Here is a 27539-nt window from a genome sequence, read left to right on the forward strand (position 1 = left end):
ACCAGATAGTCCCGCGGCGGGGGCGGGGAGGCGGGGCCGCAGCCTCCCGCAGCGCCAGGCCCAGCCCCCGCCTTCCCCACCCACTCCTGCACCTGCCAATCAGCCTCCGCGCCCGGGGGCACCTGCCCGGCCTCCACCGGCTGCCGGGGCCGGCCTCTGCCTCCCAGCCCGAACCCAGGGCGCCCCCATCATCACTCCAGTCCCCTAATCCCGTGCCACCCTGAGACCCCTACAGCGGGAAGAGGGCTTGACTCTGCAGCTCAGGCCTAATTCGTGCGCCCAGAGCGGCGAACCTGGCGGCAAAAATGAGCCCTTCAGCTTTTCCCGCCCTGCGTCCCCACTGTATACAGTCCGGTTTTTTAAAATACATTAAAAGACACTCTTAGGACGTAGGGTGGGCTAGACCGGCGCCCAGGCAGTGGCGCCCCCGCCGCGGCGTGTTGGGGACGGACAGATTGTTCCGGGGGCTGGTGCGTTAGAAAGCGTGCTCCCGGGCGGGGTCCTCCCGGCTGGTGGTGAGAGCAGACGCTGTGAGCGCAGGGGGTGGGCACTGGGCCCAAGGCCCCCGCCCCCAGCCTGCCGGCTCAGTGTCGCTGTTTTCTGCTTGCATACTCAGTGCAGTCCGGGCGAACCGGGCAGTGCTGGCGGCGCGCAGCCTGCAGTCCCACGGCGATCGCATATTGCAGGCACCATAATCAACAGGCAAGCCGCCACACCCGCCCACCTGCACCCCTTGGTCGGCCCAGGTCCCGGAATCGGGGCGGCGGGGGTGGGCTTCCTCACTGCAAGTCTGGATAAGGTGGGATACAGTAGGCCAGAGTAAACACTAAAACCAGTTGTGCCAAAGAGGAACCACAGGCACCTCGGAGTCACCTCGGGAGAGAGACAGAAAAATACGGGCAGCTTGCAAGGCAGTCCATTTTCTTGACTTTCTCACAACACAAGGTCATTGCTCAGTAAGGTCTGTTGTACGCCTCTGTTGTACGCCTCGCTCTAGCTTTCATCTCTCTTCTCTACCTGCTGTGCCTGGGATGATTTCTCACTAGCCATCAACCCAGATAATCTCAGGTATTATGAAGATGGCAGTGGAGATTAAAAGAGCATAGATGTGGAAGAGAATTTTAACTTTGATGCTGCCTGGTATTCTTAACAAGCAAACAGCCTTACTCTTGAGTTATTTGTTTGGGGATATAATTATGCTGTTTTCCAAGATTCTCAGGGAAAGGGTATTTAATTGCCAGATGTTCAAGCTTAGTTTATATATTGAATGTATGCAAAGATAGTTCACTGTCTGCTGCAGCAATACTTCTTCAGAGTAGGCATCTGGACACTAAGTGCTAAGTGGGACAAACTTGACAGGTATTACAAAGCCACAGGACCCTTCACTCCATCCCCTCTTGCTAGGACCTTATTACAGCTCAATTTCCCAAGAGACTCTAGTAGTATAGGAAAGATGATACAAGAATAGTCATGGTCATTTATTAGATTAGCAGTCATCCCCTCTCTGCTTTGCTGATAACATTTATGAATCCATTTGTAGGGGCTGGAGTGTAGCTCAGTTTGCGGAGGCCTTGGGTTCAATCCCAAGCACAAAGAAAAGAACAGAAAAGAATCGTTTGTTTTATTACTGAGTTAGAAACAGGTCTCTTTTGTGAAAAAAAAAAAAATCTTTAAGAACCATTTTCTGGCAAGGAAACTCAAGAAAAGCAGGCCAACTTCAAAAGCCGAGACTGTTATATATCTCAAGTAGAAATCCTTGATCTATTTTTGAAAGAGAAAAAAAAAAAAAGAAAAATTATGTATTTATGTTTTTCAAAAACCCTTGCATGAATAAACTTATTAAATAAATTCACTATGGTTTAGAATTGCAGCTCTGCCACTACATAATTATATACTACCCCAAAGAGATAATTCCTTAGCTATAGGTTTGTAGCATTTAACTGAATAGTTGCATACATATTTTTCTTGTATTCTTAAAATTTATAATTTTCAACCATAAGAAAAAAATTAATATGATAAAAGCTCCAAAGCAGCAGATTACCCCAAGATTTTACAAACCAGCTCAGCTGCTTTAGTTATCTCCACTTTAGCTGAAAGCTAAATAATTCAATACAACCTCATTTGCTACAGATCCTGTTATCCTGACAGCATCCTCAAATGCTTTACGGCTAATAGAGTTACAGTGAAATGATAAATCAGAACTGAGGGACAGAGGAAGTTTAGAAGTACAGAGGGAAAGGGCATTGTCAAATAAGGGAGGAAAAACGGCAGATCTCAGGGAGCAGGAATGAGAAATTGGGGAGACTTAAGGAGGTAGAAGGAAATGTTGAGAAAAGGGTCCATTGTTGAGGTCATTGTTGTGAACAATAGTGGGTCAGGTCTGCAGGGTCCTTCTCAGAAGTGTTTAGAATGTCTCTTGGAATTGTCTATGTGCAGGGTAGAAAATTGGTCTTCATTCTTGTTCGTCAAATAGCTGGCTCTGCCAACGTCCCTGCCCATGTTAACACCGTCATTTTCAACCTCCTCTACCCCAGGCAATCTGCAGCATTGGAGAGTTCTGGAGCCAAAAGGGGAGGTTATACATTTGAGGCTCAGTTAATGCTATCATCAAGGAGTTGGGGAAACCCTCACAGAACTGTCTACCCAACTCCAACTGAAATCAATAGGGGAGGCCAAGAGGATGCAAGTCAGGACACTAGAAGGTTCTAAAATGGGAAGGAACTTTCATTGTCTATTTCCATATTCTCTGAAATTTTACCATGAGCTTGTATTACTTGGTAATAAATAGAGGAGATAAAGGAAATAATAGGTGAAGGTTGGTTGGAGATAGAGGATTGAGTAGAAGAATTAAGTTTCTCTTACAACTCTAAATTACATAAAAAGATATGCTATAAAGAGACTAGGAATCTAAAATCACAGGGAAATAAGGGAAAGGGTGATTCTCCTTTTCAATGTTTAGGAAATACTGAAATACAGAAAAGAGGTAAGCCCTGATTCATAGAGAAAATCAGAAGAAACAGAAACATGTTCAAGCCAGTTGCAGTGCACTTGCCTGTAATCCCAGACACTCAGGAGGCTGAGGCAGGAAGATCACAAGTTCAAAGCCAGCCTTAGCAATTTAGCTAGATTCTGTCTCAAAATAAAAAATAAAAAGGACTGGGGAATATGGCTCAGTGATTAAGTGCTTCTAGGTTCAATCCCCAGTAACAAAACAAAACAAAAGTTTAGAAGGAATCATTTAGGAAATTTTAGGCAACAGCCAAACAATATAAGATGAGGGTATCCTGGGACAGAATAATACCTTAAAAAGTATGTGATAACATTAATGCTTAGGAATTCAATTCAATTCATATAACTAATGTTTGGAATATCTCCATGCCTATCTTCAAGAGATGACTGGATCATCAAAATCACCAAACATTTTGTGGGAGGAGGAAGACCAATACGATGAAAGAGAAGCACCAAACAGCTACAGAAATAGCATCAGAGGAAACCAAGTTAAATAAAGGAAACAGGAGATAAATGAATTTTATTCAGCAAGGTTGGAAAGGATATTTCATCCATGAGGAAAAAAAAAAAATAAGTGAGAAGTCTTAAATAGAGAAATTTCTGTTACTAAAAATTCATTAGTTGATAAGCAGAACAGACCAAGTTACTAAGTGGATTAGTGGAAGCAGAAGCCAAAAAAAAAAAAAAAAAATTACTTCCCCAAATACAGGGCAAAAACAAGAAGATTAGAACCTCTTGAAAATGGTTGAAAACCATGGAGGTGAGCTATCCAAGGTCCAATACCTGTCTAATAGAAGTTACAGAAAGAAAGAAAAGAGAATGGAGAGAGAAAAAAATAAGAAAATAGAATAAAATTTCTGAGTTGAAGAAAAATATTAATTTTAAATTATAAAATCCTACTGAATTGAGAGCCTGATAAAGATTTTTAAATATAATTTGCAGTTTTATGAACAGCTTAAGTTTAGTATTTTATTTATAAAATCTAGAATCTTGAATAAAATTAAATCATAAATCAAAACTATAATGAACTAGACAAACACTGTGCCTTGAGTTAAACTGATCCTAAAATCAAAATAAAAAATAAAAACTGTCTTTACTGAATCACAGAACCAAAGCCATTCATTTGAAGTAAATAAATAAGCCACTTTAAATTACAAACGTGTATTAGAAAGCTACTTTAAAACATAAATAGCAAACCAAATCTGAATAATTCGAATCCTTGCTAACAACAATGAAGGAATCAAGAACTCAAGATACTAGCATGTGCAAGGGCCAGGACTCCATGACCAGTACTGCAAAAACAAAACAAAACACAAGAAAGCATAAGAATAATAACATTAGCTCTTTCTTCTTTACTCTTTCTTCTTTTTTTACCATTTTATACATTTCATGATACTAAGTTGAAATTTCCATTCCATGTCTAGAACATCTAGGGGCATTATATCCTCCAGTTTTCAAAGGTGAAGAAGCAGTAAGTCAGCGCCAGGTGTGTTGGCACACGCCTGTAATCCCAGCAGCGCGGGAGGTTGAGGCAGGAGGATTGCAAGTTCAAAGCCAGCCTCAGCAATTTAGTGAGGTCCTAAACAACTCAGCAAGACCCTGTCTCTAAATAAAATATTTTTAAAAAGGACTGGGAATGTGACTCAGTGGTTAGGTGTCCCTGGGTTCAATTCCCAGTACCAAAAAATAAAATAAATAAAACAAAAAACTATTAATAAGTATAATTTGAAAAGTCCACATTTACAATAGAGAGAGGCTGAGGACCAGGATCCAACTATTCCCTTTGGATACTTCAAACAGTTGTTTCTGTGACCTCCTAACCATTCTTCCATTCTCCAGTTTCACTCTCCTTAAATTCTTCCACAACACAGCCAGTCTACTTTCTAAAAAGGAAATCTGATCATGTCACTCTGTTACTTTAAACTGCCCATGGTTCACCATTGCTTTCAGGATATAGTTCCCAGAATTTAGCATAGTACTTCTGATACATCTTATGATGAATTTGATAAAGGTCTGATGAGTGAACAAATGCATGAATAATGAACCAATGAATGAATAAACAAATCATGGAAACTAAAAGGTGAATATTTAAGTGATTCACTTCTCTATGTTTGAATAAAGTTATTAAGTGAATCCACATTCCCTGAGACATACCTGGCAGTATTCGTGCCTGAATTTCTCCAGCTCCTCAGCTACCTCAGCACATTCATGCCCTTTGTGGGTGAGAAATGGGGTCAAATATCAGATCTTACTCTCACCGCTACCATCAGGTTCACCTATGGGGCAAGGGTCTTCCATCTTCCAAGGTGATAACAAAGTATAGCAAGCAGTGATGGTCAATGACTTGTCTGTGTTTGTTCCAGCCTCAGTGGCATCTTTAGACCTCATCCTTGGTTATTGGCCTTGTTCCAATCCCTATGCTCGAATATGCCCACACCTTGAACACACAGAATTAAAAATGTAGGAAGAGACTGGTATGGTGGCATGAACCTATAGACCCAGCTGCTTTAGAGGCTGAGATGGGAGGATTGCAAGTTCAAGACCAGCCTGGGCAACCCACTGAGACTCTGTCTCACAAAACAAAACAAAACAAACAAAACAAAGGAAAGTGGGTCAAAATGAATGATAATGAGTAAGATAATGTTATTTTGACATTAACACTCTATCTTGAGATAGCCTGTATGTGAATAATCAACAGTACCTAATCCCAAAGCCTTTGTTCTCTTCCTTTATTAATATTTATCAAGCTAGGAACTCAAATCAAGGGGAGGAAAAATAATTTATAAACTGAGTTTGTTAATAAGGAGTGACAGCTAGCATTCTAACAATTCAACTGATTAAACTATTTTGTGTTAATGTGAAAATTATTGCAACATAAATGGTTGTGTTAATTGCTTTTATTTGTCAGTGAGCAGTTTATAAATTCACAAGGATTTTCTCATAATACTAACCAAGACCTTTGGGAAATTTCAATAAAGTTTGGGAAGATATTACAATAAAAGGCTCCATTACCTCTGCAAATTCATTCATTTTCTATTCTTTGGAATATTTCTGCAACTGTTCAACTTCAGTTTGAATATTTCTTCAGTGCTTTAAAGTCTACAAGGAACTCAACTCAAACATGATGTATTTTATAGAATACAACTGATTCTTATCAAAACATAATTTTTCCTCATTTTCTTTAGTTTGTGACAAATTCTATTTTTGGAAGATTATTTATCATTTTCTTTTTGCCAATGCTTTACAATGATTTTTATCTGATTTTGTATGGTAAATTGCTATCATTATTCTTATTGCTCAATAAAGAAATTCAAGAGTTTAGGCAATTTCCAACATCACGCAGAACTTCAAACCCCTTATTTATTAGACTTGTTTATTCAGGAAGCAATATCTCATGATTCTTAACTTAAGAAGCTATGATGGTTAATGTAAGGGACCCATATCATATCTAATATTTTAAGTTAAATAATTAACTCAAGAATTTAGACCCCAATTACGCTGAGCATGTGCCAAATAATTATGCTATCTGTGCTGCTTATTCTATTCTATCATCTTCATCCTCAAAATGTCCTTAATTAAGCATCTAGCTCTGGACCTTCCAGGGCAGAAACATAACCAAGGGAACCACAGATCCTTCTTATGGAAGAGGTTTAGAGCTGTGAGGGAGCATCAGGATTCCATCGCTGACCTACGCACCGCCTAACCTGTTTCTCAACTCCTACCTTTCATCTCCACCAAATACTGCCAGAAACAAACAAGTAGGTCATGTGATTTCAGGTCCTTGACAAACCTCCTGCTCTCATCCCAAAGATTGTACAGGAATTGGTTATCTTTTTCCATAAATAAAGTATCAAATGCAATGACCCTGGTGGGAAGTTAGTTTTAAGGTACAACTTTTTGGTATTGGAACAAGAAAGAAAAGTTGGTGCCACTTAGCAAAATTTTAATAGCCAAGAACATTTTTTTTTCAGACAGTAGCAGAATGAGCTGGAAAGAATAGTAGATACAGAATCAAAAGACCTGGATCATATCATATCTCCTCTTAACACTCTGCATGCTTCTCATCTGCAAAATGATGGCACTGAATTAACTGGCCTCTAAAGACTGTTTCAGTTTGGTTGTTTTTGTGTTTTGTTTTGTTTTGTTTTTGTGGGGTGGATACTGGGGATTAAACCTGGGTGCTTAACCCTGAGTCACATCCCAGCACCCCACTTTTTTAACTTTATTTATTTTTTATTTGGTGCTTAGAATCAACACAGTGCCTCACACATGCTGGGCAATGCTCTACCACTGAGCCACAACCCCAGCCCAATTCTTTTAACTTTTTATTTTGAGATAGCCATTTGCTAAGTCCTTAAGGCCTAGCTAAGTTGATGAGGCTGGTCTCAAAGTTGATATCTCAGCCTCTGAGTCTCTGGGATTACAGGTTTGTTGCACCATGCCCAGCTAGATCTAACTTCTGATATTTAATACTTGTGCTAATAACATACAAAAATATGATTGTATGTTGATTATAATGAAAATTACAATTCAGTTCAATGCTTATCAAAATGGAATTGGTTAAACCAAAGTTAAATAAAATCTGCGGAAGTCCATGGATTTGGAATAGACACCTTACCAAGTCCAACTCACCAAACCAATATAGAGTGACTGAGCATTGGCTGGTTGCAGGAGGCCCTGCAACCAATGAACTGGTTCAGTTATAACCAGCTGAGTGCCTGATTGACTAAGCTATAGCCAATCAGTTGTTTTCTATGCCTTACTTCCATTTTTCTATAAATGCCGTCTGATAGTGTTGGTTGGTGTTCTCAGATCCTTCCCTGGTTCTGGAAGCAGCCTGATTTATGAATCATTTTTGTTTTGCTCTGCTTTGTTTTGTTTTGCTTTGCTCTGAATGAACTCTACTAAATTTAATTGGTCTATGGAATTTCCCTCTTAATACCAATTATGGTGTACACATATACACATAAATGACTATTTAAAAGATGATGTGGTTTTTATAATTATTGAGAAGGGAAAATGTCATGACTTATTGAAAATTTTAAGGCTCCAAATTATTTCTATTTAACTAAGAAATAAATTATTTTATACCAGTTAGAACATGGTGGTGCATGCCTGTACTTGTAGTTACTGGGGAGGCTGAGGCAAGAGAATGGTAAGTTCAAGGCCAGCCTGAGCAAGTTAGTGAGACTCTATCTCAAAATCAAAAGGGCTAGGGATGCAGCTCAGTGGTATACCCTTAGGTTCCATCCTCAGCCCATAAAAATAACAACAAAATTTGTATCAGGAAGAATACTCCCAAAATCTCATTTTCAGGTGGTGGGATTTAGAGTAATTCTTATTTCTTTCTGTGATTTTCTATGACGTTTGGATATTTCACAAGCATAGAATATTTTCATAATAGGTAAGCAACAAAGCTATTTTCAACTTGGGAAAAGCGTAGTAGAGTCCTCAGAAGAAAATATTAAATCTTCTTCCAAATAAGTTTTGATAGGGATGAGGACCAGGGCAAGAATAAAATAGCAGGAAAACAATGCCTGAATATTATCTTCAATAACGCAGAGCATGAAATAAATGTGCCACAAAGTGAAGAACTCATCTCGTCTCACAAACACAGCACAGCTGATCTGTTTTCCTCAGCTGGTGATATCAGCAGTGTGAAGATGGATTGGACTGACCCATCCTCATTTCCTCCCCAGTCCAACCCCTGCACAATGGGAAGATTTGTCAAGCCATCAGATTGGCCTTGGGATCCAATTTGAGGCTACGGAAAGAAATAATCCTAACTACTTAAGGGACAGGGCAGATAGATCTTCATAGCTTTGTTTTCTTTACGAACATGCTTTGATTATGTGAGTTTCCTAAGGTCGCCTAATCAATCCTGATACTTACACTTACCAGTTATTAAGCATGAAAAAAAGCAGGATATTAAAGTGCAGTTTAAATTAAATAAGGATCCATATATGAGAAATCAACAAAGGAGGAAAATAGGCTTCCTAAATAAAACTGAACCCAAATTAAAAACTGATAGGGAAAAAAAAAAAAAAAAAAAACCTTGTGCGAGGTCATAAATACAGTCAGCACCAGAGTTGTCATTCAGAAAGTGTGGGGTGCGGCTGCAACACCCAATAGGAGGAGCTCCACGTGGGATCAGAGGTCTGTGTCTAAGCTCCTTGAGGGATCCTTCTGTTACTTCTCAGGTAGTTGCTTTTCACCAATTGTATCAGGCCTCCCATACTGAATTAAGTCCATTGATTCAATTGGTGGTCAATGGCTATCTAGGTTCATTATCTAGGAGCTAGAGAGGGCACCTATGAGAGGAGCTGTGCTCACAAGGAGAATTTCAAAGGTTCAGATCCAGAGCAACTCCGGAAGGTCACTGGTGTCTGCATACTGAAGTGCTGGAGGTATGCAAGCACCACAGTGCAAAACTCCAAAAAAGTCACTACAGGCCAAGGACAGCCTGTGTGCAATTTAGGGTAGTATTTGTGAGTAGTTTTTCATTTATTTTATATTTCATACTCTGCTCCCTGAAAGGATCTTTGAGGAGGTTTCTTGTGTTTTATTTACCAGAGCAATATCCTATATCAGTTTTTTCTTCCTGACCAAATTATATAATGCCTGACACTTAAAATCTGTCTTAAGTTATTTTCTATTACTCAGGGTACTACTGTGGTACTGAACAATGATAGATGGGCATACACAAAACTAATACTGAAGATTTTAATATTTAGCACAAGTACATAGTTAATTGCTGTTTGTTCTAAGTAATACTGCCATGTTGCAGATCCTATCTCTTCTCTACAGAAGACCTGGTGGCCACAGGGTGACTACATATCACTGTTTGCCCAAGACAATCCTGATTTTTGTACCTGTGGTCCTGGCATGATCATTAAGAGAGCTCCTTTGAATCTCAAAAGTGTGCTGGTTTGGACAATTCCTAATACGCAAAAATTCAATACACAAAATAATTTGACTTTAGAGTTAAATGAAAGCTTTGTAGCAAAAGACAACCGCAAAGTACATTATTAACGACTTACTTTTTACACTATTTACCTTATTAACTACTTGCCATTATACAATTTATCTGTATATAAATTTAAGTCAACTCTGCCCTCTACTGTCTTCTGACAGTATCATGACACTGTTCATTAATTGAAGCTGACTGTTAGTCCTTTTGATTACTTTAGACTGCTGGTCCTCAACCTTGCCTGCAGCTAGATTAGCTTTTAAAAGTTCCCACTGGCTATGCTGCACCCCACATCAATTAAGTCAGAATCTCTGGGGTTGAGACCCAAGCATCAATTTTTTAAAAGCCCTCCATTGGTTCAAAAGCACAGCCAAGGTTGAGAACTATTGTTTAGAATGTCAGATCAAATAGTCTATGTGGTTCACTTGACTTTTTATTCCCTAGTCCAGATTATACTATATTCCTAATCATGTCTGGATAAGATAAGGAGATTCAAAGAAAAAGAAGAGTATATCAGGACAAATCTACATCACTACTGGGAAGATGGCATTTTTAAAAAAAACTTCCCAAGTGTTGGTGCTTTCCGTGGGCATTAAAAATATTTTCTTTAGCCGGATGAGGTGGCACAAACCTGTAATTCCAGCAGTTCAAGAGCCTGAGGCAGGAGGATCACAAGTTCAAAGCCAGACTCAGCAAAAATGAGGCACTAAGCAGCTCAGCGAGACCCTGTCTCTAAATAAAATACAAAATAGCACTGGGGATCTGGCTCAGTGGTCGAGTGCCCCTGTGTACCCAAAATACAAAACAAAACAAAAAACTCTTTTTTTTTTTTTTAACTCAGTGATGATATGGACAGTAACTGCTAGAAAATGAGTCCATTCAATCATTGGCCTTGATGCCACCGCTCAGTCCTAATTCTCTGTTGATGAAATTATCTGCTGAGGAAGCTCCAGGATAGCCAAGAAATTTGGACCAGAAGATGGGGGCAAATGAGGTACAGCTCATTGCATTAAATAACTGCTTCCTTTTTCTGAATGTTCAGAGAATTGTTAATGGAGTTTATCATATGGAAAAGCACTGATGTGAAAGCCCAGGAAATCCGCTGGAGTGGAAGTTGCACTAATTAGAACATTAAGTAAATTAAGTCACTAGGGAAGACTGAATCCCAAAGGGAATAAGAGAGAAAGGAGAAAAATCAGTAATAATGAGTAGGAGAGATTTTGCAGAAATCTAACCAAGAAGTGGGTTTTTAACAATAAGCTAAAGTTTGCCTCTCACTCCCTTCTTCCTAAAGTTCACCAGGCAAAGCTAATGGATCCAGTGTCAGAGATTGGCGCTGTTAGATTTTATTCCTCTTAAAGGAAGCTCTTAACTATAACTGCAGGCTCCACCAGAAGGGTTGGCATGAGAAAGAAGGAGTCACATAGGAATTTTGATACAAGCACCTGGGTAGAAACCTCCGGTGAAAACAGCAGAGGCCCCTAATGCCAAAAGAAGGAGGGCAGAGGAGGATGTAGGTGACAGATGGCGAGTTCTTTATACACCTTGTCTGTGATTGCATGCTGCTATTCTTTAGTCCAGTGACAGGCAAGACTCAACATAGGCAGGAACCGGGTAGAGGTTAGGAAGCAGCATTAGGAATTATCCTAAACAACTCTATCTTTGGCTATATTTGCTGTCTGTGGAACAACTACTGAAGTTTTAAAAAAATTCCTTCACAAGTAATCAACGGGGACAAAATAAAACATTTCTCTAAATGCACTGAGTCCAGCAAATGGGTCTTACTCTTTCCTGGGTAACAGGCCAATATTTGAGTATTGATGAAAGCTGTTTTCCCTCTCCCCAGGGGGAAAAAAAAATAAGGAACTTTATACACAAATACTTAATTTTACATGTAGTTCTATTCTCATGGAAGAGCCCTGATTGGTAAAATAACCTGTAAGTAGATTTATCACTAAAATTATTAAAAACACTACTAAGAGCATAAATTCACATAAATCTGTGAATTGAGCATTTGATAAATTAGGTTAACTTGTATACAGTGCCTGTCTTCTAGCTTCTTATATTCTAATTCATAAGGTATTTATAGCCAGGGGAGAGACACACAGATGCTACATTAAAATAACATTTGCATCTTAATAGGAAGGGGTAAGATCTTCTTGAGAGATGGTGAGCAAAGGCAACATGAAATCTCTTTTCATTCCAGTCAGGGAATTTTAAAACATGTATTAACTTGGGAAGCTGAAGGAGGAAGCTCACAAGTTCAAGGCCAGCCTGGGTAACTTAGTGAGATCTTGACTCAAAGCAAAAAATAAAAAGGGCTGGGAATATTGCTCAGTGGTAGAGAGCCATGGGTTCAGTCCTCAGTACCAAAAGAAAAAAATTATCAAATGCCCCCAGTGCATGACAGTACTAGACCTTGATCAGAGATGAGGACTATTTTGTCTTCTGGCTGCATCCATTCTAGCAGGGTGGGGATAGAAGCACACAAATGACTCCAATATAAGGCAGAATTTGGTACATACCACATAAAAGTTAAAAAAAAATATTGCAGGGGACGGTTCAGACAACAAGATCAAGCTTAGCAGAAAGTGAAAATGACCCTCATTTGCATCTTCCACCCACCTTCCTGTGTGAATTGGCTGTTGTTGTCCTAGGGAAATTTTGCATGGCTACTTCAAATAGAAGGGCCAAGTAACCCCCCTTTGTTGATTGTCAAGCTGAAGATCAGTTTGGATACAAGGAAAGTGTGGAAATTGGGACAAAAAGAAAAAAAAAAAAAGTAAACTAAAGCTCTATTGTGGTTACTTTAAAAATCAGGGTGAGAAACCTGAAAGCTAATTCAGTTGACAATGGGAATCTGCTGAAGGCTTTTAGGTAACACGCAGATAGGATCAGAAGGGTGCTTTAGGCGATTGAGTGGCAGCAATGGCAGGAATGGAGAGTGACAGGAGACAGGCCATTACAGCAGTCAAGGGGACAAGTAAGTACTGGGTCCTGAACTAGGATGGTGGGCGGGACAGCAGGAAGGATGGATGTTGGGCTGAGCAATCTGTGGACCATGGAAGGTTTTTTTTTTTTTTTTTTTTTTTTTTTTTTTTTGTTTAAGTAAGGGGTTGATTGAAGGCTTTAGAAAAATCTCAAATACACAAACACGACCTAAAAATTCCTCAGTTTTTATTTATTTTGTGGTGTTAGGGATCCAACCCAGAGCCTCCCATGTGCTGGGCAAGTACTCCACAATTGAGCTCCACCATCAGCCCCATTCCTCAGTATTTTAGGGATGTCCTCTCCTAAGGTGAATATCTGTGCCATTTATGGATAGATATGGTTCCTGCCTGAACAGAAAGGGCTCCAACTCCATGAGAAAAGATGATGTCCCTTTCAATCACCCACTGAGGACTCCCTGTTGAATCCTTTCTAAGTTCTTCTCCCTGTGGGGCTTTCCTCCCCTACACCCCCACCCTTGACCCCCTTGCTATACTAAGCTTCTTGGTTGGAATTCAGAGGAAGAAAGGTACTGCAAGCAATTTGAAAACTTGGAATTTATTCTAAGCCAATAAAGCACTCCCCATAGTTCAACAGAGAGCAAGAATTTCTTATGCCCTTTAAAAATATCCTTCCTTAATCCTGGCCATTCCATGAACTTTCATCCTATTTTTCTCTCCCTTCCCTGCCAAATTCCTTACAAGGTCAGACTTCATACCTTATCTCCCTTGACTCACCACCTATTCATTCCTAACCCTTATTATATTATAGCAGGAAGCCCACCTATAAAATAACAGCAAAATTTTACACCCCCGCCAAAGACCTCCAAGTTATCCACACTGGCAAAACCATGACTTTCCTCAGTCATTTAATTTTGCAGGCCAACCTCTCCAGCATGAAGCCTCCTTCTTCTCTGATCCTCTTGACTCCACTCTGCCCTATCTCTGGGCCTTCTCTTCTGCTGTCTTTGCAAACTGTATTCCTTCCTACTCCACAAAATAGACCTGAAACCCAAGTGATAATCTTGGACTATTTATAATCTTGAAGGCAACACCTTTTCTTAATTCACACAGAATTCGGTAATCCACATCTCTAGCATGACCGTCTCAGCTCTATGTTAATATTTCCTGTTGGACATTTCCAGATGGATGTCTCCAAGTCAACATATCTGGAACAGAGCTCATCTTTTCCCCCCAAAGTTAACTCCTTCTGTTGACTCCACATTTATCAATGATACCATCCATTTCTCAGTCCTCTGGTTTGAAATCTCAAGTTTTCCTGTTTTGTTTTGAGACAGGGTCTTGCAACATTGGGTAGTCTTGAACTATTGGGATCAATTGATTCTCCCACCTCAGCCTCCCAAACAGCTAAAACTACAAGTAGAGGAGGCTTCATCCTATCACCACTACCCCAACCAGTGGCAGGGATGGAACCCAGGACCCAGCACATGATTAACAAGTGCTCTACCACCAAGCCTCACCCCCCAGCCCAGAAATCTTGCACCATTCTTGACTGTTCTCTCTCCTAGGGTGGCTGAGCAGTTACCAAACCCTATCAGTCTTGCCTTTGCGGCTCTCGCAAGTCTATCTCCTCATATCCCCTTCCTTCAACCTCCATAGTACATCAGACTCATCATGTCTCTCCTAGGCATTTCCAACACTTCTAAAACTACTTCTCCTTCTACTTTCTTTTCCTTTCAAAACAGTGATCAGTTCAGTTGGGAATATTAATCTTCCAAAAACATTTTGTTGTAAGTATCACTCTCTGCTTAAAAATCTTCAATTAGATTCCTATCACCCATGGGACAACATTTTAATTTCTTTCTTTTTCTTTCTTTCTTTTTTTTTTTTTTTTTTGAAATCTGCATGGTTTTTATTTTCATTAGAAAAATATGTCCACATAAAATTTTGGTCCTTTACTTCTTTTTTAAAATTTTTTATAGTGTCAATGGATCTTTATTTTATTTAATTTTATGCGATGCTGAGAATCAAACCCAGTGCCTCACACATGCTAGGCAAGCGCTATACCACTGAGCTGCAACCCCAATCCCAGCCTTCTTCTCCTTTACTTCTACCATTCAAGATTGAATATTTATTTTACTTAAGTAAAATCAGAATCACAAGTCTAACATGAAAAATAATATTTCACATCATTAAATTAATAGAATTTACTGAATTAGATTGCTCTTTATTACTTTTCAGGAATAATAACTCAGCTTTCCTACGTGTTATTTTCTCATACTTTATTTATTTGAGTGACTGTGTAATGAGTTGTCTCTTCTCCCACATTCATCAATGAGTGTACATAGCTATAATTTATAGCATCTGTAACTGGATTCATTATCTAATATTCAATTCATATGAAATCTCTCTATCATATAGTATTTCCATGATAATTTCAGGTATGTTAGATACATATATATTTTTCCAACATCAATTGTAAAAATCAAGATGTTAATTTTTTTTTTTTTTTTTTGGTACAGTGATTGAACCCAGGAGCACTTAACCATTGAGCCATGTCCCAGCCCTTTTTATTTATTTACTTATTTTTTGAGACAGGGTCCCACTGAGTTGCTTAGGGCCTTGCTAAATTGCTGAAGCTGGCTTTGAACTTATGAGCCTCCTGCCTCAGCTTCCTGAACTGCTGGGATTACAGGTGTACGCTGCCGCACCCGGGCAAAATGTTAAAGTCGTGATAAGAACAACCCTATGTCTGCAATTGGGAAGGTCCTTGGACAGCTACTACTTCAATCTCAACATGTGCTCCTTTGGGGAAAGCAGCAGCCTGGTAAGTAACTCTAGCAGGACAATTAGTCTTGAAATACTGTTTGTAGATTTCATTGTCAGTATTAAAATCATTTATGTCAGCCAGTAAAACAGGTGCTTTGACCACATTAGTGAAGTCACACCCTGCCGCTTTCAGAATTTCACCCATGTTTGTAAGGGTTTGTTTAGGTTCTGCTACTACCCCTCCTGATACAAGCTATTTGTTAGAAGGGTCTGTGCCTGTCTGTCCAGAGATGTAAATGGTCCTTTCAACTGCTTTAGGATAGGGACCAGTGACCCTGGGGGCTTTCATGGTGCTGATCACTTTTTTGATCAGGGATGACATGTTAGACCTTCTTCTCATACTCCTCAAGGAGAAGAAACCCCTACAACCAGCCCCACCTGCTTCTCACCTAAAACTTTAATTTCTTAATCTGACATCTTTATTTTCCACTGTCTGTTCTGTACTCTGTTCTTACACAAATTCTCTTCTCCAGTTGAATATTTAATTTGCTTCCCAAATATGTTAGACATGTAGAACCAAGAGTTGCACCATCCAGAGGGGGCCATTCAGAGAGGAACATGATGTGGACCACGTCCCCTGGAGTTGTGCTGTGGCTTTACTGTATTCCCATGTCCATCTTGATCCCTTTGTTCCTGATATCTCCCTGTAGGCTTCTCTCTTCTTGCCTATGTCCTAACTCTTCCTTCAAAGTCCTATTCAAGTTCCACCAGCTCCCTGAACTCCCCACCAAACACCCTAGCCATTGATAATCACTCCCTCCCCTTAAATTCTAGAGGACTGGTCTGTACATACAATAACAATAATGAATATATCACCCAAATTGTGATGTTTGAGTGTTAAAGGGGGCACAATTACTCTGAACCATAAACCGGTCATGAACTCAGACTGTCTAGGACAAACTGGGCTCTATGGTCAGCCTACTTATAAAATATTCACTTGGCATTCAGTCTGTGTTATCTGGCAGTTTTTATTTTTTGCTAAACATATATATATATATATATATATATATATATATATATACACACACACACATATATATATATATATATATATATATGGTGCCTGATCAGTGTCTTACATGTATGATGAACCAAAAATTGCTTGTTCATCATGATGATGTCTTTACTGTTATTTAAGAATGAAACAGGGGTTAGGAGTGAATCTTCAAAGCAATAAATTCATAACCTGCCAAATGGTCATTCTGGTAGGAAGTAAAAAATCTTGATGTCCCTAGAAACAGAATTTGACATCAAAATTTCCTCAAGATTTTGGTGAGGCCCAGCTTGTGGTCACAGCCTATGATTCTGCCTCGTTGCCCTGTCTCTTAGAAATGTCTTTGGTCTCTCTCTTGACAGCACCTTCTTTCCATTGCTCTGTCACACAGAATAAAGAGGACATCCCCAACCAAGGGGCCTTTATGTAAATCACATTAAAACAAAACAAAATACCTAAGAAAATGCTGCTGTGGCTGACTAACCCAAAACCCAATATGGGAAGTTTCATTTGCTTGTCTTATTTTGTTTAATTAACATCTGGCCCCAGTTCAGCATTATGCCTGCTAAATTACCAGTAGCCAAAGGAAAAGGAAGAAGACATAAGAACAGAAAAAAGGAGGCAGGCAGTCTGGATAGCTTAGGCTCTGAAAATAAACTGGAACACAAACTGAAAAATGAAAGACATGTGGAGAGAGAGAATTAGGACAGAATCATCTCTCAGGATTAAATACTTAACAATGCTGCAAAAGAGCATCAGGTCAAAATCAAAGAGGGCTGTGAGTCAATGTTGAAAAACTCCTGGAAGGCAAATAATTTTTTTCAGACTACCAACAGCTTAGGCCTTACCAAAATCCCTCCTACCGAGTAGGTGACTGTGGCACGGGCAGTGTTCCTCAGTTTTACATGGGGTAATAAAAGGATGTTTGCCTTTGACTGCTCTAAAATTTGGTTCTTAGAGAGATTTCCTCTGTAAACATTTGCCTGACATTTTTGTTTCTGTGTAGCAGCCCCAGCAACATCAGCAGTCTTAGGAAACACAAGAATCTCTCTAGAAGCCCTCTAAATATTCTCTGGAGTTTAATAAAGAGTTCCTTAGAAAAGAAAACTCCCCCCTGGGCACGGTGGCGCTCGTCTGCAATCCCAGCAGCTTGGGAGGCTAAGGCAGGAGGATGGTGAGTTCAAAGCCAACCTCAGCAACTTAGCAAGATACTATCTCAAAATAAAAAAATAAATAAAAAAGGTTTGGGGATATGATGAGGTCCAGGGGTTCAATCCCTGGTGCAAAAAAAAAAAGAGGACTCCCTAACCTAACATCTCCAGAGACACACTTCTTCCTTCTAGGACCTTTAATACCTAGACCTCTTTGGATTATTGAATAAATGACGTTTTGGAGTTCCCAAACCCTTTTTTTGATTGTTTTAACACAAATAAAGTCACCATCTTCCTTAGAAAATTGAAGTCAGGAATAAGCAACTTTAATGGCAAGCAAGCTACTGAGGTGTATGTCCTCTCTCCTCTGTCTGATCATTTGCTTCCTTTTCCCTTTACCTCTCATTCTCTTCCTCCCTTGTGATTGCTTTTCATTCTTCCCCTCCACCCCCAGTCCTTTCCCCTGTATATTCAGGGCCCTTAGTGGGAGGCAGGGCAAAACACTATTGATTTAAGCACTGATTGTCCGAGGTGCAGAGGAGTACGTTAGATGACTTCTTAAGATTTCTTGCTTTGGGAGTCTGTAGTTAGTTACCATCCCTTGATTAACTACTTACTTATTCTCATATCTTCAGTAGGCTCTTTGGACTCATCTTCATCATCAATCTAACACTTATGGAATTCTTAACACATAGAGCAGATCTTGTGTTATGAGGATTATCTCCTTAATTATCTCACAGCAACTTGATGGAGAAAGTATATTCCCATTTTGCAAATGAGATAAAAGGCACAGAGAAGGCAATTACCTTGCCAAGTGTTTCATGGTTAATAAGTGACAACGAGAATATGACTTCGTATGTCAACACACTTATGTATGTCACAACATGAACACATTGGTGGCAAGTGTAATCCTGATATATAGTAAAAAGAACCTGAGTGATTTTAAAATTCATTGCATGAATCTACCAGGGATGGACCTATAGGTAATTATGAAGTCATCTTTCCCTGTTGAAGGGTCAAAACTTTATTCTTATCATGAAATAACTTGACATTAATTAGATCTATGCTACATGGGGAAATACACTGCCTAATATTATCTAGTGCCTATTCAATTTTAAAGAGTCTCCTGATGCATCAACTCTTTTGGAAAGTCTTTGCTGAGTCTATGTCCTCTCTCATCTCTAACCACTCCCAAGCTAACATGTCTGCCCTTTCTCTGGGCCCCAGGAACATCCCAAAGAGTAGCCTCTGCACTATATTGTGACCATTGGTTTATCTTACTCCCTTCCCAGAATATAAACCTCTTGAAGGCAGGCATGGAGATATTCCAAACATTAGTTATATGAATTGAATTGAATTCCTGAGCATTAATGTTATCATATACTTTTTAAGGTATATTTACATTTGGAGCACCACTTTTATTTTGAAAATGAAAAGCTCTCTGATGTAGACATCTCAAGTATTAACTGACCGGTAGAGGAGTCTTCTACCTTCCTTCAATTCAAACCAACAAATTATTTTTCTTAGTCTGTTTTCTGTTGCTGTAACAAAATACATGAGACTGGGTACTTCATATAAAAGAAATTTGTTTGGCTCACAATTTGGAGTGCCAGACCCATGCCCGAACATGGTTCTGGCACTGCTCAGTTCTGGTGAGGGCCTTCTGGCTACATTACAACATGGTGGTTGGTATCATGCTTAGGAGTGTGTATGAGAGAGAGGTCACATAGTGAGACAGGAAGCAAGAGAGAGTCAGACTCACTTTTTTTTATTGTTCCCCACCTCTTAGCATCAGGTCTGGCACGTAATGAGTGCTTGGTATTTCTTTTATTGATTACCCAGTTGCACACATCCTACCACCTTACCCCAAATTCCACGGACCAAAGCAGCCACCATTCTAGCTGTCTCATTTAGACTTCACCTTGTTCACTCCAGGTCCCACATTCAAAAGGTTTTAAAATTTCACAAGGAAAGCAAGTTTTTTAAAAAGGAATTTTGGTTAAATAACTGTTTTGAGGTCCAATATCCTCTTCTTCTTCAATAAATCACCTGCTCTCAGGATCCTATGGGAACTTCAATAATCTCTTCCAAAGGTGATACCTCCGTGGCCTAACTCCCACTAGGCCCTGCCTCTTAAGGACTCACCACTTCTCAACATGGCCATACTGGGGGCAAAGCTTTTGGCACATGAACATTTGGGGAACACACTCAAACCATACTCAAACCACAGCACCATTACAGATTCAGTAATCTATAAAAGAAAAAGAAAAATTACTGCAAAGAACCAACTGAAGTCAAGAAGCTATTGCTAAACTTCCAGGAATAAGGTGACAAACCGAACTCTAAGGTTTACAGATCATTTCCTAAAGAACTTTGAAGTGTTAAATCAAATGATTTTAGGGCATACTGTTGCCCTTGCCTTAGGCAGATCTTCCTTCTGGTGAGTATAGCATGAAGACATGACTTAGTAATAAATTTTGGGTGATTTATTACAGAAGAAGAGGACATTGGACTTCAAAAAGTTTTTTTTTTTTTTTTTAACAAAAACTCCTTTAAAAAAAGTTTTCCTTTTTTTCCTTCTGAAATTTTAAAACCTTTTGAAAGAAGAACCTGGAATGAACAAAGTGAAGTCCCCATGAGACAGAATGGTGGCTGCTATTGGCCATGGCATTCAGGGTAAGGTAGTGGGATGTGTAAAACTGTGCAACTTTTTGTAATCAATAAAGGAAATACTGAGCATTTTTTATGTGCCAAACCTGATGCTAAGAGCTGGGGAACGAGCACCATTCTCAAGGATTTCACAGTGTGTGCCACAACAGGAGAATGAATAAAGTGTTATTATGGGAACTGAGGATGGGACACCGATGTCTACTTTTCATGGAAGAGGTGATGTGGGAGTTGCATCCCAGAAACTGAATAGGAGTTCAGTGAGCAGACAAAGGGCCATTGTGGGCAGGGGGAATGGTGCACAAAAAACTAGAAAGAAGACGTTAAGAATTTGGGCCCGGCACGGTGGCACACGCCTGTAAATTCCAGCAGCTTGGGAGGCTGAGGTAGGGGGATTGCAAGTTCAAAGCCAGCCTCAGCAACTTAGTGAGGCCCTAAACAGTTCAGCAAGATCCTGTCTCCAAATAAAATAGAAAAAAAAGCTAGGGATGTGGTTCAGTGGTTAAGGGCCCCTAGGTTCAATCCCTGGTACAAAAAAAAAAAAAAAAAAAAATGGTGTGGTTAAGGTCATGAAGAAATTGTTAGACTAGAAATAGCAGGAAAAGCATGGGAAGCAACAGGATGCGGGGCTGCAGAAGGATACTGGGGCTGAAGTCTAACAGACTTAGAAAGCTGCAGTAAAGAATGTGGTCTTGGGCTGGGGATATAGCTCATTGGTAGAGTGCTTGCCTTGCAAGCTCAAGGCCCTGGGTTCAATCCTCAGCACCAGGTGGGGGGGAAATGTGGTCTTTATCCTGAGGGAACAGAGAACTGTGGAGCCTGTAAAGTACTGACATAATGAGATTTATAATAACTGTTATATTCTTGACACTGTCTACGGGCTTGGTCCTCTCAAACCTTGCCATATACTTCTTTTACACAGATGATTTTGTAAAGAGAAAGAAGTACAATGACCCAGAAGCAGGGTTGGGAATCTGCAATCAGTGGTGAACTCAAAGTGGCACTTACAGAGAAGGCTCCCTGCCTCTTTGTGCCTTTAGGTAACTTTCTAAGTCCCCTTCCTGGAAGAGCCTGGCCGTTGGCTCCCTCCATCTCCTGTGGCTTCCCTCCCTCACCCACTCTTCAGGTCACTGTCCTCTCCAGTTCACCTATTCATTCCGTCTTCAAGTACACACAGACTACCTGGGCAGAACCACTAGGGCACCAGTCTCACCCCATTCAGTCGGATGGATTCCCATTGCCAGCAGGCTTTCGTCATTACCAGTTCCCTTTCCTCATTTATGAGCCTCCCTTCTACCACCTCAGACTTAAGACCAGAGTTATTTTTAACACCTCGCATCACATGGAGATACTCATATATCATACCATTTGCGAATCACTTGATAAGCAACCCTGTGAGAGAGGTATATTTGTTATTGTCATTATTTTACGGATGAGAAAATTGAAATTTATCCTCATGTTATTAAAATGCAATTAGAACCAGAATCTAACATTTTAATTCTAAGTCACCATGTTATTTCCCAAATATCCCTGGCAACTTCTGTTCACCCTTTCTTCATTCAGAGTCAAAACTACTCTTTTCCACACTACTTAGGTTTCTTGATTCCAGTGTGGTTTGTGTCCCATTTGCCTTGGACTAAATCCTCCATCAGCTGTCCATTCTCCAGGATGAACAGGAGCCTCCTGATTTCCTTCTCTGTGCTTCCCCAGTTTTTCTAAAAAAAAATGCTAAAACCCCTTTACTTCTCAGAGTCAATACATGTGGGAGAGAACAAAAGTCTGCTCTGAGTGCTATTGTATCCTTGGGGCACATACTAAGTGAAAAGAAGAAAAAACAACAATAACAACAACAAAACAAAACACAACAAAATAAAACATGTCTAACACCTGGTTATGTTTCAATTGTCCAATTCATTCCAAACCACATAAGATTTGAAAGACAATATTTCCTTGAAGGCTACTACAGCAGAGATTTTTGACATATATCATGAAAATTTCATATGGAAATGATAATCCATATTTGAAAAGAAAGTGAACAGAACTGAAGAAATGGAATCAAAAATAAGTGGTGGAGCTCTCTTTTAACTGTCATGTGTTTGAAAGACTGGAGTTTATAATCTACTAGGGAAGTGACCCAAAGTGGTCTATGAAGGAGAAAGTCCAACTTGGCCACTGAGCTAAGAAAAATAAAATTGACAGCCTTGAACTTTTAGGAGCTTGGGTGTACCCATCCTAGGCCAGACTTGCCTGTGTATACTGTGTTTACCCAGGACTGCTGCTTGTTCATTCATCCCAAGCAGGGATGCCAGATAAAGACAACCACAGACTCTTATTTCACACTGTCCTTGAAAGAGTGGCATATGCCTTTGCCAGGCAGGTGAGCTTCCTTCCCTCCATCTGTGAAATTGGCCTGACAATATTACCACGAAGGCTTGGAGAACTTCTTTAACCCCTTTAAGCAAAGGAGGGAGAGGATAGATATGATCAGCACTGTATTCTTCCAGCCTCTTGGTTTGGGGCATCATAAAAAGCAAAAGAAAAGAACTGATAGAAAGAGGGAATTCAAGTCAGTCATGGTGGCACGTGACGGTAATCTCATCAACTTGGGAAACTGAGGCAGGAAGATTGCCAAGTCTGAGTCCAGCCTGGGCAACTTAGCAAGACCCTATTTCAAAATTAAAAAGTAAAAATAAAAATGACTGGGGATGTATCTCAGTATTAAAGTGCCCCTGGGTTCAATCACCAGTAACTCTCCCTCTCTCTCTCTCTCTCTCTCTCTCTCTGTCTCTCTCTCTCACACACACACACACACACACACACACACAAGGGGGTATTAAAAGGAGATTCAGGACTCTAATACACCCATGTCTTTGGCATATAATAAATTTTGTGTGTTCTTTTACCTGTTTTTTTTTTTTTTTTTTTTTTTTTAAATAAGCCAGGTGCAGTGGTGTAGGCCTGTAATCCCAGTGAATTGGGAGGCTGAGGCAGGAGGATGGCATGTTCAAGGCCAGACTCAGCAGCTTAGTGAGGCCTTAAGCAACTTAGTAAGATCCAATTTCAAAATAAAAAATAAAAAGGATTGGGGATATTGCTCAGTGGTTAAGGGTCCCTGAATTCAGTCCCTGGTTCCAAAATAAATAAATACATAAATAAATAATAAAAAGAAAATAAAAGTAGGGCTGGGGATGTGGGTCAGTGGTGAATGCTTGTCTAGCATGTTTGAGGCCTTGGGTTGAATCCCCCAGAGCCATAAAAATAAATAAATAAAAGGAGATTCAAACTGTGCTCTTTAGGGAAAACTTTAATCTTGCTCCAGGGATATATAATTTAGCAATTAAACCAGCAAGTAGGATGGTTTTAACATTTAGATTTTCCTAAATTGATTCCCTTTTTTTTTTTTTTTTTATTGGTAACCACAGATGCTTACACTTCCCCAGTCCTTCATTTTTATATTTTATTTAAAGACAGGGTCTCACTAAGTTGCTGAGGCTGGCTATGAACTCGTGATCCTCCTGCCTCAGTTTCCTGAGTCGCTGGGATTACAGGTGTGCACCACTGTGCTCAGCTGATTCCATTTTTCAAGAGACACTTTGAAGCAAAAACTGCAACAGGTCCTGGTATATTTGATATACATCATTGACATCACAAGTCTTTAAAATGATTCATATGGATACGGTATGTCCCAGAGAATATTTTATTAGAAGATAATCCTAAAATGTTTCTTGCAAACTTTATATTATATAGTGGCCCACAAGAGAAAATAGGTCTTTGCTGTTTTGTTTTATGCCACTAATTTTTCATTCCTAATGCTAATCTCCCACTTTACAGTCTCAATTTTCCCTTCTTCTGCCTGTCACCCTCAGATACTTTTATATTCCTATTATTACAATCAGACTTAAATGTCTAATTCTGTCCACCTCTTCCCCTAGTCTCATTTGCTGCCTCTCTTCCTGAAAAACATGGTTAGATCTGAATGGAGGACTTCCTGGGGCAGATAGTCCTTAGCTCTTTAACTTCTCTGCTTATGACTAAGATAACTTTTTTTCTTCAAAATCCCTTGCTCATTTTAATTAACAAGATACAATATTGCCCTTAGAAGGGAAAAGGACACTTGTGAATATGCAGATTGTTTTCTATGCTTCAAAACATGAGATCAGGGCTGGAGATATAGCTCAGCTGGTAGAGTGCTTGCCTTGAAAGCACAGGGCCATGGGTTCAAACCCCAACACCACCAAAAAAAAGAAAAAATGAAATCATGCCAAGGAACATGCTCTCTCAGATCACTGACCATGAATTTTTTACTTATCTAATTTTATTTTATTTCCTGTCCTCTACTAGTGACGAGGCAGAAAGCTATACAGCTCCCCCTTGTGGTTCTCTTTAGTGTCTATCTTTAGTATCTTCTATTTTTTCCATTCCTCAATCCCAATAAAATGCTGCTAAAATAATCCTCAACCACAACTCTGGCAGCACTCTCCTGCTCAGACCTTCAGTGGCTCTCTACCACCTGCAGAATAAGATCCAGACTCTTGATGCTACCTGAAATTTCTATATAACCTCTGCTTTTTGAAATTCTATATGTTCTTCCGGGACAAAATTCCTCTTTTCCAAACCCCCACCTGGAGTAGTCTCTACATTGTATGCTCCTACACAGAAATCTGATAGTAATTAATTATAGGAATTTGTGATCAATTTATCTCTCAGGCCATTTTGTAAGAATCTGGAGAGTAAGAAATTACAAGGTCTTTTTCATCTTCTTGTCATCTACACAATACCTTGCACACATTGAACATATTACATAAATATCTACAGAAGGAAATAAAATAGATATGAAGCCTAGTAAAATCAAAAGTTGTCATTAGACTTTAAGAACAAAGGAAGAGGGTTGGGGTTGTGATTCAGTGGTACAGCACCTGTTTGACATGTGTGAGGCACTGGTTTCAATTCTCAGCACCACATAAAAATAAATAAATAAAGATATTGTGTCCAGCTACAAGTAAAAAATATTTTAAAAACAAAGATTTTTTTTTTGTACTAGTGATTGAACACAGGGGCTCTTTACTCCTCTTACCACAGGGGCTAAATTCCCAGTTCTTTATTTTTTTAAACATTTTAAAAATCTTTTTAATTTTTAGTTGTAAATGGACACAATACCTTTATTTTATTTATTTATGTGGTTCCCCACACATGCAAGGCAAGTGCTCTACCACTGAGCCACAACCCCAGCCTCCCCAGTTCTTTTATATTTTTTATTTCAAGACAGGGTTTTGCTAAATTGTTGTGCCTGGCTTGAAATTGCAATCCTCCTGCCTCAGTCTCCCAAGTCACTGGTATTACAGGTATGCACCACAACACCCAGCTAAAACAGGGACAGAATTTAAAAATGGATCAAGAGAGGGAATCGTATAGACTGACCCTCCCCAATAAGAATATTATGAAAGCTACACGTGAAATTTTGCATTTTCTAGTAGCCACCTTTTTTAAAGGTGAAATTAACTTTAAAAATGCATGTTCTTTAACTCAATCAAAAATGTTATTTCAATGTGTTATCATGTAAAAATTACTGAGAAGTTTTACATTCATCTTTCATGCTGTTTGTCAAATTTCGTGTACATATTATAGCACATCTCAGTTTAAACTGGCCACATTTAAAGTGTTTTATGGCCCTTGGGCTAGTGACCACTGTGTTAGAAAGAAGTTAAGCCAAGAATAGGAACAAGGGTCCTAGTCCTGGCCAACTAATAATAGTTTTGTCAAAAAAGACAAGACCTTTAACTATTTCTTTCATTTCCTCATTTGAAAAGGGTGCACATACTTTTCTTACCAATCTTATGGGGTTGTAATTGCACCAAATTAGAAATGGAAATGAGGACACTTTGAAAGGTTGAAAATGTCATACAAATGGGAGGCATTATAATTATTCCAAGAATAAATTTTGATGACATTAGTTTGTACAGTTATGAAAATCACAGGTGTGATTTTTCAGTAACCATTGCAGATCCTTCCCAGAGGCTGAGATATTAAAGGTTATCATTTCAATGCTCCAGTGGAGACATATTTCCCATATTAGAAAACCCAATTAAACTGGTTTGCTTTGAAATGGTTATTAGTCTTCTTTAAAGAATAGAGATCCCAGAGTCTCATATGTTCTCCAATCTTTCTTCACTGATTTAACAGCAATATTGCAGGGTTAAGGGAGGATGCTGATGTTCCATTAAATGTCTGTGTTGGAGCAGCAGAGTATGATGAAGACAGGTTGATCAGAAGCACAGAGACAGACTTTAGAGATTTGTATTCAGGTTAATTATATCATTGTGAATACCATGCTTTCAATACAGGGGGAATGGAAGAGGCAGGGCACCAATCATAAGTGTCTAGAGAGCCAAAGGAGTATTAAGAAATAATGCTGAATTCTATTTACATAATATCTGCCCACCACTGAAGTGCTTCTGTGATACAGAAAGAAATAGAAACACGTTTTCCACTTTTATGTCCTACAGAGGACTCCAGGATGGTCATTTATTAACATTTTAAGTGCTTTTTTTGGAGATTCTCTGCAGAGCTCCAAACGTCTCTTTCCAAACGCTTCGGCTGTTGTTTATTCACCCACCGACATCTGATCTCTGATCACTCTCTCTGCCCTAAGAAATGGTACAGAACGGTATTTAAAGTATTTTCATTTCAATTTCATATGCGGAGTAGGCAGAAGCAGCGAAACCCAATTCTTTCTTGCCTGTTGTGATTTGCCTTCCTGGCAGTCTAAGCTCTGGAGGCGCCTATTAGAAGTTCGCTTGGTCCAAGACCCACTTTCCCTTTCCGCCACATCTGCGGTTCCTGGGGCATTTCCCCTTTCTCAGAAGTTTGCTGACGTGTGACATCAAGCCCCAAGTGTTGCCCGGGAGACCCTGGTGCGCACTACCTTAACAACAGTTGCTAGGGGGCGGAGATTTCGAATCTTGGCAAGGCCA

The 27539-nt window shown here is 39.6% G+C and overlaps 1 pseudogene; it reads right to left on the reverse strand.

Moving 5' to 3' along the window:
• Window positions 1–15673: 15673 nt before the first annotated feature.
• Window positions 15674–16078, reverse strand: LOC124976612 (2-iminobutanoate/2-iminopropanoate deaminase-like; annotated as a pseudogene).
• Window positions 16079–27539: the final 11461 nt, after the last annotated feature.

This window comes from Sciurus carolinensis, chromosome 2, assembly GCF_902686445.1.
Source record: "Sciurus carolinensis chromosome 2, mSciCar1.2, whole genome shotgun sequence".
NCBI classification, from domain to species: Eukaryota; Metazoa; Chordata; class Mammalia; order Rodentia; family Sciuridae; genus Sciurus; species Sciurus carolinensis.